This window comes from Brachycentrus maculatus, unplaced genomic scaffold (assembly GCF_059751285.1).
Source record: "Brachycentrus maculatus isolate JH-2025_06_01 unplaced genomic scaffold, ASM5975128v1 h1tg000712l, whole genome shotgun sequence".
Lineage (NCBI taxonomy): Eukaryota > Metazoa > Arthropoda > Insecta > Trichoptera > Brachycentridae > Brachycentrus > Brachycentrus maculatus.
Window position 1 is genome coordinate 1 of NW_028281443.1, and position 13,407 is coordinate 13,407.

The 13,407-nt window shown below is 38.5% G+C and overlaps 1 non-coding gene across 1 annotated transcript; it reads right to left on the reverse strand.

Moving 5' to 3' along the window:
- Positions 1-895: 895 nt before the first annotated feature.
- TRNAK-UUU (transfer RNA lysine (anticodon UUU)) lies at positions 896-968 on the reverse strand. The gene has a single exon. It is a non-coding gene; the product is annotated as a tRNA-Lys (tRNA).
- Positions 969-13,407: the final 12,439 nt, after the last annotated feature.

Sequence of the window (13,407 nt, forward strand, 5' to 3'; positions counted from 1 at the left end):
CCCAACCCCAACCCCAACCCCAACCCCAACCCCAACCCCAACCCCAACCCCGTTAAATAAAATTATTAGTATTTACATTGAATACCAATGAACAATCAAACAGAGAAACAAAACAAAATAAATTAAATTTCTATTTATTTTAATTCCTTCATTTTATAGTTACTGTAGTGAATTATGCATGAATTGGCCGCACAATCCTCAATTCTTATATTCATGCATATCATATGGATACTATGCTAATGATGCATGATTTACATCAAACCTCAACCATAATTAATCGTATAACGAACTCTTCGCGCCCCTAACACTCTCCACCATGTACGAGATTCGAGCATTGTAGGATCCCCCTTCAAAAAATAATGACCCTGCTGATCAAAACGTTTTCGAAGCCAATGATAAGCTATGCTAAGAGAGTACGTAAAGAAAACAAATCAAGTGCTTTGAATGGTTTCTTCATCTGGTTCGGCCGCAAATACTATCTCTTGGATAACTTAATAAATGCCCATTTCCGCAAAATAAAGAAGTCCCGCGCATTGGATTAAATCGCAGAAGAAAAGGCCATGTAGAAAGGCATCGAAACATTTCATGAGTTTATTCTTTATTCTGTCATCCTTGGCGTGCCTCTTTACGAAATGATTAGAAGCAGCAATGATGCAAAAGCGAAGGAGGAGAAATTGTATGCGCGACTGGGGAACATTGAAGACAAAATTAAAGATGCTGATTCGCGAATACAGAAGAATATCGTAGGCAAATACTTGAATGATCTTGTGTGAATCTATGATTAACTTTTAGTGCACAGCATTTGGTCTTACTACGAATTACGTATGTTGTGTCGTATGCCGCAATGGGCTATACCAGCTAGTATAGTTTGATATATGTCCCCATTAATAAAAAGCACCCGCGAAGGGGCTCGAACCCTCGACCATTAACTTAAAAGGCTAACGCTCTACCGACTGAGCTACGCGGGTTGTTCGATACTCATTATTCCAAAGCGTTCAAATAACCTGAAATTGTCTCCCCCTTGGTCCTGCCATTCTGCTCTCTGGTTGTGAAAGAGTAATACATTTTAATTTAATCAATCTAAGCACTTCGATCAAATATAAACAAACTATATTGACCTAATTGGCATAGCCTTATCGAAAAGTTTATTCTTTTATTAATCCCACATAGATTCTCAGACTTCTTTGCTTATATATCGATTTCTATATTCATGCATACATACAAATTTAAAGGTCGATATATCATAAAACACAATTCTGAACAATTTGTGAAGAAGTGACTCGTGAAGTCGTTATGAGTTCACTCAAATTCGATACTAATTATAGTTAAATGTTTTATAACTTTTTAATTCCTCAAAGACTCCTCAATCCAATACACTAACTCTGTCAGAACATAGTGGTAGCGTAACCTCCACAGTAATAAGTGTCTGTCAATGGGCTCAGTGAAGAGAAGGTATAAATGCGATATATTAAATTACTAAATATTTTAATAATATGTTTGCATGTAACCTGATAAAGTTGATTACTCGATGACATTCGAGTCTTATAGCTAGAATAAACAGCGCCGACTGCAAATGCGCAAGACAAACCTCTAAGAGCACGAAGACGACTTCTTCTCGGGTGCAAGGAAAACATCTCAAATAAAAATAATACAAAAGTTCATCAGCAAACTCAAAACTGACAACAAAAACCATGAAGCGATCAAAGCGTAACTCTAAACTCTGAACATGGCCAAATACATCGAGTAAATTTCCAACATTGTCGCCAACTCCGTCAATGATAAATAAATATTATTCTACGCTTAAGTAAATACTTTGATTATGGATCTTAGATAGCCTCCCAGCTGAACCGATCGTACGAGAATGTTGCGAGCATCATGATCAAAGACTTAGCGAGAGTTTTCAACGCTGGCTTAGAATCTCAAGAGGATACAAAATCGAAACTTAAGGCTATATTCTTGTTTGTCACGGAGTTGTTTGTTTGTGGGTTTTCCTTCCCTTACAAGTAAGTGATCGACATGCTCAAGAAGATCTTCAAATCCGGCAAAAACAAGAAATCGAGCCATTGCTCCTAAATCGAAGGCAAACTCTTCATGTATTGGTACAGCTCCTATACATTCACCACCTTCCTCATCAATTTCACAGACTTATTCACGAAAAGGACCCCGAAATGGCTTCAGTAGTGGAACGAGAAGGAAGGCAGCAATTACCAGAAGTTCCCTGAAATAATCCCCCTCAAAATGAAGGAATAGCTGACCTTATTTTTTAACAAGTATGTCACAGAGCTCATCACTCTCTTGCAATAAGTCTGCGAAGTAACCATTGGCTTACCTTAGAAAATTAAGCATTATGAAAGCTAGCTCCTCGAATATCTGAAACTCGAAGGCGAGTTCGATAAATAAACTGAAAAAAACTACAATGAGCTCATTTAAAAATTCATATCTACACGCGAGAATCTGAATGTCATTGTGCTAAGTCTGAGCTGCGATGAGAGCATAATGGAGGATGTTTCGAAGCTGAACATAAAAATAACGCCAACTCAAGAAATCATTGCCAAGTATATCAATAAGGTTGACAACGCCGAAATCTACGAGGACGAGTTTCAGAAGGAAATTTATGAGAATATACCCGAAGATGTGATGGATCGAATTATTAGCAGCAATTTGGAGGAAAAGGAAATCATGGAAAAGTAAAAGGAAATTATCAAAGAAAAACAAAGGAAATAAACTGAAAACAACTAAAAGTAAAAGAAAAACGAGTAAAGAGCAATGTAAACAAGCACTAACGACAAGGAGGAATCAGAGCAGAAGTAAGAGAAGAAGGATCAGACTCTAACTAAATAAACGAACAAATAAACGAACAAGTAAAAATATATCGACGAATCTTACAAATAGTTTCGCGCAAAATTAGACAATTGCAAGAATGTGTCTGACTCCAACGAAATCATAAAATAGTTTGCAAAGATAAGCACGAAAAAGAATCGAAAACTCTTAGCCAAAGATATCCTCGAATACCGCAAAGAGTACCATCTTGTGACTCCGTACCTTTGCCGTGTAGCTGGGATAATAAACAAGAAGAACAAAGATATTGGATAACACTTAAATGAGCTTATATTCAACTAATACGAGAAGCTAAAGTAGAATGCGAGCAACACATTCGTGGTTAATGACAAGAAATCGCGTTACTACAAGTACATCTGCTAGTTCACAAAGTTTGGGGTGATCGAGGCTGAGAAGACTATGAACTGCATCGAATACCTGATTGACAACCTCAATGGCTATAACATTGAGTTGATTGTGTCGGTGCTGTAAAATGTAGGCCGATATTTGCTGATATCATAGTCTTCGGCCAATAAGTTCACATTCCTCATGAATAAGTATGAGAATGTCATCAAAAAGAAATCGCTTCCCATATTCGTGACATCACAGCTCACCAACAGTATCAACCTTTTGAAGCCACGCAAGTAGGCCAAGAAAGTCGAAATGAAGGAGTTGACGGAGTATGAGAAAGCTGCGGACCAAATCCTTTCGAAGTGCATTATCAATGACATGGATGCCATCATTGATCAGATAACTGACTTGCTTGACTCCAAAGATAACGCGCAGAATGACAAAAAATCAACCAACAAAGAAGCCCTCGCGGCATTGCAGCAACAGTTCATGCAAAAAATAGATAACTTTGACTATCTGAACAACTACAACTACGCATATCTATTGCAGTAATTGCAGAATCCGTAGCTCTCCAAATACATTGTCGACCGCAGCTCTCAAATGCTCTACTTTTGTCTGTTAAATGGCTAAAACCAAAAGGGAATCCTCTGGGCCAAATTCTTAGCCGAACTCTACAAATATAAACTGCTCGAATGCACAGCACTCTTCACAGTTATCAACAATCTGATGAAAGTGTCAAACAACGAAACAGGAGTCATCAATGCTATATGCAACATCTTTTAGGCTTGCATCGGGTACCTGAACTCGAAGAAGATAAGCAAAAAGAATGAAAGATTCCTCATCTTCGTAAACTTCCGCCGGTTTCTTGCAAAATGCAAATACATCCCCATGCTCGAATAATTTGAAATTATTGAGATCTTCGATGAGTACCACCCTGAGTTGGCTGATTTGAAGATCAAAGCCATTGAGGAGTTCATGGGTGAATGCGAAGAAAAGATGAGGAAAGCAAATAGGGATTAGAAGGAATCCGAGTACTTGGATGAACTCTATCGATACATGGAGAGGAAGAATATCATCAAGAAGAAGAAAGATAGCATGCGGAAGGAAAAGTAAACATCCTCGAGTGCAATGAAGGGGAAGGATTATAGCGATAACGCCCAAAATATTTAAACCTAAAAGAATGATGGGACGTATCGTCAAAAAATCGAACAAATTGACGAAGACGAGGAGTACGATAGTCCGAACAAGAAAAAACCTCAATAAGACAATGCCACCCTCATCCAAGAAAGCAGAGCCTTCGAAAAGTAATTATTAGACATCATGGAGGCCACGAGGAAGGAGTATTCAAGTCGTATCGCCAAACCTGTCTACCTGTAAAAGAATATCGAGAAGCGCAAAGAGAAAAAGAAATCAGGGCCGTGCATTACGGTGATCGGCAGGAGCGGGAGCAAGTTTATCAGGAAGGACATCTGCAAAGAGACTGATTTGCCACCGGCGGCTGAAAAACAATGAAAACTATTGCTTTAATGTGCCACCTATTAAAGTAGTAGTAGATCGATTTGATCTATATCTCCAAACAACGAATTATCATACCATATTCATACCACACTCCTCCACACTCCCCACACTCCTTCACACTCCCCACACTCGCTACTAATTTAGTATGCATCGTCTGTGAATCGTTCCTTAAAGTACTGACTCAAGTGATGTTAATTTGACTTGCTTACATAAAGAATATGGATTTAGTATATAAATAGGAATTAAATAATAATTAGATATTATCCATCTATGGTAAATATGTGATCACTCAGGGAAAACAGCCAACCACCGGCCAGAAAAAAACAAAGGACCAAATCTCCAAAGCCGCATCCCAAAAGAAGACTGCTGTCAAAGTACCCATCCTTTATAGCGTAGAAATGGACCAAGGGAAAAACAAAAGAAAAATCAGATAACGCAATCTTTGTCGATAAGGAAACCTATGAGAAATTGATCACCGGCATCCCCAAAATCGGAAGACACATCTCCATATCCGGGGTCATTGAGAAGTTCAAAGTTGTCGGCTCTATTGCCAAGGCTGCACTTAGGGCTCTCGAGAAGAATGGTGCAATAAAGAATGTTGAACGCCATAGCCGCCAAGTTTTGTATACTCCGATTGCTGCGCCTGTGACTGCTGAGAAAGTCGTTGTGGAGAAGGAAGTGGCAGTGAAAAAAGGCAAGAAGAAATGATACCATCTATATCTGAATTATTAATTTAATGCAATGCAATGCAATGCCTAACTTACCATCATATTGATGTTCGCACAATCCAACTCTGATAGGATGAACAGATCAGCCCGATAGTATGACTAATAGGACGAGCACCGGCCATCCCTAAGTCGCATTTAAATTAATGAATCGAATTCATAGAACTAACGTATATCAATGCGAAACAAAATTCATTATTGCAATCATGTCGCTGCCTCAATTCCTTTCAATATTAGCCCCCTTCATGCCCATGAAGACTGCTTTCAAGTTGCTGGGTAGCTAAGTCAGGGCCGATTTGCATTCCGAGTCCTTGATGAGCAAAAATATAACCGTAACGATCTTTACCACGAATTCGATCGCACTAACAATCAAGGTGAATGTGGTCATGCTGACTTACTGGTTGTTGTAGCTGCCCCATGTCGCACCCCAGTAAATCATCCAGATTAAGTCGGTTAGCAACGAAAATGCCATTAGATACCACAATCTGGTCTTCTGCCTTGGCTACTTGTAGCCCCACAAGAGCAGGCTGAATGCGAACAAAGGCAGGTTGTAGTCCGATCTTTCGAAGTAGGTCAGGCAGGAAAGGCATATGATGGCAATAAACAGTTTGGGGGTGTGTTTGCTCATTCGTTTGGCTGTTTAAATATAATCGAAACGAATTAATTTCTATTGTTTATGTATGTATGCATGCTCATGGCTCAAGTTTTACGGTATTCTTCACTTTATATTAATCTATCATACCACATACCATCATACTATCATAGCATCATACCACATACCATCATACTATCACAGTATCATACCATATAGCATCATACCATATAGCTGATAGATACAGATGTCCTATAATGCTTACGAAACTGCAGACTAAGTAGTTCATAAACTATTATATCGATAACCATCACTCTTCGTGAATCAGTTGCAGATATTGGTGCGTGGATAGCCTGATGAGCTCATGATTCTTCTCCTGCAGATGCAACGAGTGGACACCATTTGCCACATTGAATATAAACCTCTATTGCAAGTTGAAATTCAGCAGTTGTTCCTTTACCCCATAAATATCCCTGTATTTCTGAATGAGTTTCTCGTTTTTTTCACTTTTAGGCCTCTTATAGCAATAATGCATGAGTTTCTCGTTCAAGTTTGTCAACTCGAACAGCAAGTCCTTAGATCCATGGAACATAACTTTGAGGACGGGTGGGTGTTCGGCCGTGCAAGAGAACAGCTTTTGGATATCTTTGGACTGGAAGTACTTGCAAAAGGATAGTGTCTGGTACTTTGTTTAGAATTGCATGGAGAGATCGGATGAGGATCTGATGAGCTTGGTGAATATTTTGTGCACTTTCTCTGAGTTATTGCAGAGGTCTTCCTCAGGAGTTTCGAGGATCAGTGGGGTGAACATTCGGGCCACAGAGTAGAAGGTGATAGGAGCTCCTGCGATGTCAACCATGCCTGAAACGCGATATTTGTCATGGCCATAGTAATAGAAGTAGAAACTCAACAGGAAATTGCCAAATGAGTGGTAGACCAATATGAGTTTCTTGTTTTTTGGGATGCTCCTGATGAGCTCATCTAGCCTCTTTGCCTACAGCTCGAACTTTGAAGCATGGAACCTACGAGTTTGCTCTTATTAACTCATCTTTGACGCCCCCTCTTCAAAAGATATCGCCGAGAAATAAACCCTTTCGCCAGGCAGCTCCAAAAAGTCGAACTAACTCTTATATGAGGGTATTCCATGGATGCAAACAAATGTATAGTTCTCCCAGTTCAGAGAGGAAAGGGCCGGCGACTGCTTAATGGAGTATATGCGCTTCGTGTTGAGGAGAGTTAGAGCATCAACGAGTTTGTCCGAGAGTTAGATCTCAAGTTCTGAACGGGCATCGCTAATGTTGTCGAGCCGGTCAGAATAGTGGGAGATATCTTTGGTGTTGGATAGTCTCTACTGCAGATTGCCCATTTTTCAGAGTAAGTGAGCAAGTCAATTAGGAAGGGTTATTTTAAAGTATAATGGCATTGTGATATTCTCACTAATAGCAATTTTCCGATAAGAAAAAACCCAACATTGCACATCACAGCTTATATTTATAATTATAATTACCTGCATATTGCAACTAATTAATCATGATTAATATTGTGATAATAATTATCATTCTCCATGATCATGATAATGATCAATTAATATTAATGATAAAATAATCGTATTATTTATGGCCATGCATTCATACTGCTGAATACTCATGCAATAAATATAATTAATAATGGGCATTGATAATATGTGATGATATCAAATTATACAGTATACAGTGTTGCATTCTAATGCGGATTTATATCAATGTGCATCTAGATGGAGTTAATTTATATTCAATAGAGTAGAGGAATCTCAGGCGGCTCACATCGACTTCTCTTCCTTCCATGGGTACACTTTGCGAGGCCATTGTTACTCGAATTCCCAGTGGCATTTCCCAGCATGCCATTGTGATTTCACCCTCAAGGCCATGGAATCGCCGCTTATATTGAGCTTCCAAGCAATCGAGGTGCACTTACTATTATTTCACCTAATAGTTATGTGCAGATAAAATAGTTACCGTGGGGAGAGTGAGTGGACAACCAAAGGTTTGACTCATGAAGGCTCATCAACAAACTGCCTAAGACATTGATGGCAAAGATGTAGCTGAATGGTGTGGTCAGTTGAAGCAGCGTTACAAGCATTGGCCATAAATATTCAACAGCTCTCCTAAGTCGATCAGGCCACAAATGTGAGGCACTATACCTAGTTGAAAGAAAGCGATAGTGCCTCAAAGATTATTATACCAATCAGCAGCCCACTTTATATTTAATTAGGAAATTAAATGCATCAACTTTGATATTAAAGAAGACTCAAAACTGTCTCAATTGTAATACATTCATTATAGTACTCAGGTAAATACTGTATCTTTGTGAGATTTAGCCAACTAATCAGGAACCAGAAAGAAGTCACTAAGTTAGTGCATCTCATCTCATCATATCTAGTCATTACTTTCATCACCACATACTTATACTCTCATCACCACATGCTCATATTCCCAGTAATATATACACATACTCATACTCCAAAAGAGGAGGACCAAGGGATTCAGCTTGAATTGTGAATTGTAATGATGCTTACATTTCCAACAGGATTTGACCTGATATGATATGATAATCAGATATAAGGTATAAGATAGCGATATTAATTCTGTTAATACATGTTATTTATTTATCAATGAAAATGCTATCAACTTGCAGATTCGGGCTTAGGAATTTCAGATTGGGCGCTCCTCGCTTCTCTATGAACCATATCAAGGACATGCACGAATAGAACATGCGTGTGAGAATGGAAGAGGAGCAAAACAGTCCACTCATCGAGAACTCCGACCGGGTCTATAAGCCATCATAAACCATATAATTCAATCGAGAGGGCGAAGTGCTCCTCTACTCTGCTAACCCATTTGCCTCGGAGGAAATATACTTCAAATACCCATACATTCTATGTACTCCCTGACTTATGCTTCTAGATTAATCTTTGATTCCCTTGGGCATTTTAAACTATGTACTGAATCCCCTGGACATGCTCTCACACTGGCTCAGCTTCGGTTTGTATGGCTCCTTGGCCACGACGATCCCACGAATCTGGTACACTTCAGAGTTCAAGTGGATCCCCCACAAACTGTTTTTGCTTAGGGGAGGCAGAGTTATCAAGGTCGAGGCACAAAGCATTGGAGGGGATAGGTTCACTTATTGGATTGAAACTCACATGGCTAAACCTTTAGCAGAAGGAAACATGAGATTCGCTGATCGCAACGAAGCTGACTTCCTAAAGGAAGAAGGTCAGCTAAAGTATGACCTATCAGTGGAGTTTTCTGAATTCAAGTACTTTGGTGTGAACACAAACGTACATCTCAATATAACTATTCATAGGATCAGCAGATTCACTTTAAAAAATACGGTACCGTTCACCACCCCGAACTATTCGAAGCGGCTTTAAAAGGATACAACATTGACACTTCTGACTTTGTGATCAACACTGCAGATAACATTCGTTACAGAGAAGGAAACTACAATGTTTGAAATATTTACACAAATTATTGCCCTTATTCTATGCCATACGCATAAAATTTGTATAAAATATTTATTATTCTATGTATTTGCTCTCTGATTGCTCCCTGTAACTATAACTTAGTCTTTCCTGAAATCGAATCACATAACACATTTGATATTATAATTGACTAATTTGATTAAATTCAATTTTAATGAAAAATCTGATTGCAGTCTTGCTTTTTTTATCATTACTCCAAGTTTTGCACGCTAAATGAGTTAAATGATAAAGAAATCACCAGAGATAGATATAAAACAAGAATGAAAGGCAAAACCAAGCTTTGCAGGCATTCTCGAAGATGACAGATGCAATCGATAATAAAATGTGCTACTAGGCTCATCTGATTAATTCACTTACATGAATGCTATGCCATCTAATTAAAAGCATTGCTTCTATGCAATACTGCCCATCCAAGAGTCTTCATTTCAGTTTATATGAATATCAGCTACTTTATCTGTCGCCTTTTGGATGTTCTAAAAACCGATCCCTCAATTTACATACCTTTCTATATATATATATATTATACATATTTCATATATAATTTATTTACATTATTTCGCCCATTGAGGCCCGAGCAAAAGTACTAAAAATATAACACAAGATCCATCACAAATATCGAGAATAATACCAATGTTGCATGAGCAGTCAAGCAATCGTGATAACAATAATAACCATACAAACCATACTAATCACATTAATCGTAGTGTTCAATCTTCGGTACCCCAGAACACATAAAGAATGTTACTTTAGAAGTAGCATGAGATCTATGAAGACGAGTAATACGATAATTAATTAAAAACAAAAGGGTTTTTTCGAAAATATATCAGCGATAGGATGGCCCATAATGCCACCAATGTCCACCACAATGAAAATGAGCTGGTTCTGAATAGGAACTCATATCTGCTCTCCTATAATGGATTCTCATTGCGGAACAGCATCCAAAAGTCAATGGAGGAATTGGGCGAACTGTTGATGTTCTATCAGAAGCTATAAAATAATCCGCGCCTCAAAAAGAAGACCAAGCTGAATGAAAGTGCAACCAAAATATATAAGAAGTATGAGTATTTCATTAAGCGACAAGTATTGCGAACACTCAGCGAGATGGATGAGGATTACGAGGCAAACCACCGGTCTTATGACTAAAATGACTCCAAAGCCTACAAGATCTTCAAGTAGTTGGAGTATAAGATCCGCAACACCAAATCCCTCGAAATCAACCACAAAAACACCATGCACGAGCTCCGCACAAATAAACTCAAACACCAGAACAAAACCAAGAAGTAAATTGACCACATCATCAGCACCCTTACTAAATAGACCCAGGAGCTTGAGCAGCAAATGCGTAAATATTAAAGGCAGCAGAAAAAGCTGCTAAATGAGCGGGAGAGGATCAGACAGAGAGCCTCGATTCTTTGCGCACAGCTCGATTATTATTATCAGCCCAGTGTTGATACCTACGAAGAGCTGCTGGAGTAGAATTCAAAATTGAAGCGAATGGAGGAGTTTAGTTCTGATAACCAAATCAAGGGTATGATTGAGATGATGGAGTTCAATAACATTGAGAACGGGGGAAGGCAAAGCACGAATATCAGATAATAATAAGGATAATAATAAGGATAATAAAGATAGTAATAAGGATAATAATAAAGATAATAAAGTGATTTTGGGCAATCCGTTCCTCATCCCCGGTCATCGAACTAAGACCCATTCCTTAATAATCAACAGCAATCTCAGCAGTATGGACAGTTCCAGTCTCCTTATAATATTCACACCGACCCTTCTCTCAACAATTATATCATGAAAAAGTAAACCCTCACTAACATGGAATCAATAATCCCTAAAAAGCAGGCCAAACACTTGCCAGCTCAACCTCTTCGTAGAATCTCTCCATAGCCTTAATTTATCATTCTGCCTCAAGTAGCTCTTGCAATTGATGATGACAACCCGAACAGAATAGACAAACTGAACTCTCATTAATAATAAATACCATAATTAAAAAACCCTTACGTCCGTGACATCATCAAACTTTCTCGTTCCCGTCTCAAAATATATGTTTATTTACCTTGTGTTCTTAAGCTCACAATTCTCCGCTTAAACAATCTCGATCGAGAAAACTAAATTGCCTAAATCTCTATGAAACTGGAACTCAAAGTCCGCATTTCGACCTATAATGCAGATTTCATCGAAATAATGAAGCTAATCAGAATTGGAGTGCTTACATAGAACATGGATGGTCTCAATGATAACCAGTTTGACTTCTCCGGAGTCGAGTAATTCAATCATGTAAATTAAGTAATGTCGATTTGGACGGATGCCCGGGCTTATTACGAGAGCCAGAGGGGATGGGAGAAAAGAGATTATTCCTAAACTGAAAAGATTGTTGAAAAAGCAGAGAGTTTCATGGGTTATATTTTCTAAGTCAAAATACCAAACATCAAAATTAAAATCAAAACCTATGACCTTCATTCGCCGTTTTAAATGCTCGATCTGAATGGCTTCGTATAGATTTCACCAATTGAGACTGCAATTTAAAATTGGGGCTATTAGTTAACCTAGTACTTATAGAAAACCCTCTAAATCGCACCCAAAATATTGATTAAATTCAACATGGTTTCATTGGATGATTCGTTCGAGTCGCTGGTTCATGCAGTCAACACGAAGCCAGGAATTTAATTGGATGGATATAATCTTGCAGAGAAGCTTATCAGCTACTAAGTAAGCAATAAAGACAAAAGCAATCGAAACTTGAAGTTCGGCTGTTCAGGATGGGGATGGGAGGAAAAGAAAGCAATCAGACACACTAACAAGGTGGGCGAGGCGTAGAAGACGAGCATTCGATCGTTTGAGAGCCATAATTTCGTGCATTTTCATTTCCCCTTCTATCGGAGCCCTGTAAAGCCGTTGGTCACTATCTTCGTGCCTAATGTTGTCTTAGGCATCATAAACTTATTTATATTTTTTCAAGAAGTGAACCTCGCGGACCGTATCGCAAACATCGCGACCCTGCTGATCTCTTTCATAGGAATGATCGCAATTATCCAGTCTTAAATAAAAAGATCGGTCTTATCAATCTCTGCGATGCTCGCCTACCTGATGATTCTCACCCCTCTGCTCTGCTTAGCATAGACATTCTATTTGCATCTACATGAGCGAAAGTAGCAGCCCATTACAAGCCCATTGTTCTGGATCTGCGTGGTGATCACCTTCTTCAACCTTTTCTACCCACTGTATAAGCTATTCACTTTCAAAGTTTGCCACCAGCCGCATTTTGATTCCTATTCGGCAATGTAGGATGACATTATTCTCCCTGGTGACTAGTTTCTGAGCAGGAACCCATAAAATTTAATTGGGGATTTAGAGAAGATCCGGCACATTGTAGGAATACCTGCGCCGGCAAACAATCATAAAAAACTATAACGATATTTAAAATAGTTCACATTCGAAAACGCGAAACATATGCTCTCAGAAGCCGAAACTTAAATCAAAGACTATATCCAACTCATTAATCTGCTCACCAAACATTTTATGGCATAAAGTTTGGATATCTATGTCACTGCCAATCACATTAATTACGCGTTGAGTTCGAAGAATTCATTGAATGGAGAAAATGTAGAAGGAGAGGAAGAGAAACAGGGAGAGAGACAGAAATAAAGATAGGGAAATGAAGATGAAGAGAGATCGAGAAATGAAGAGGGGGGATCATGATATAAATGATTATAATTATGAGAATAAATTATGCAAATCAAAAGGATCGCGCAAGTTATGATGCGATATGCTGATGTAACATATAATATGCTACAATTTGCTCTTGTAATAAATATTATAATATGCTCTTGCATATGATACATCACACGTGAAATAAATATATCTTAACAGCCATT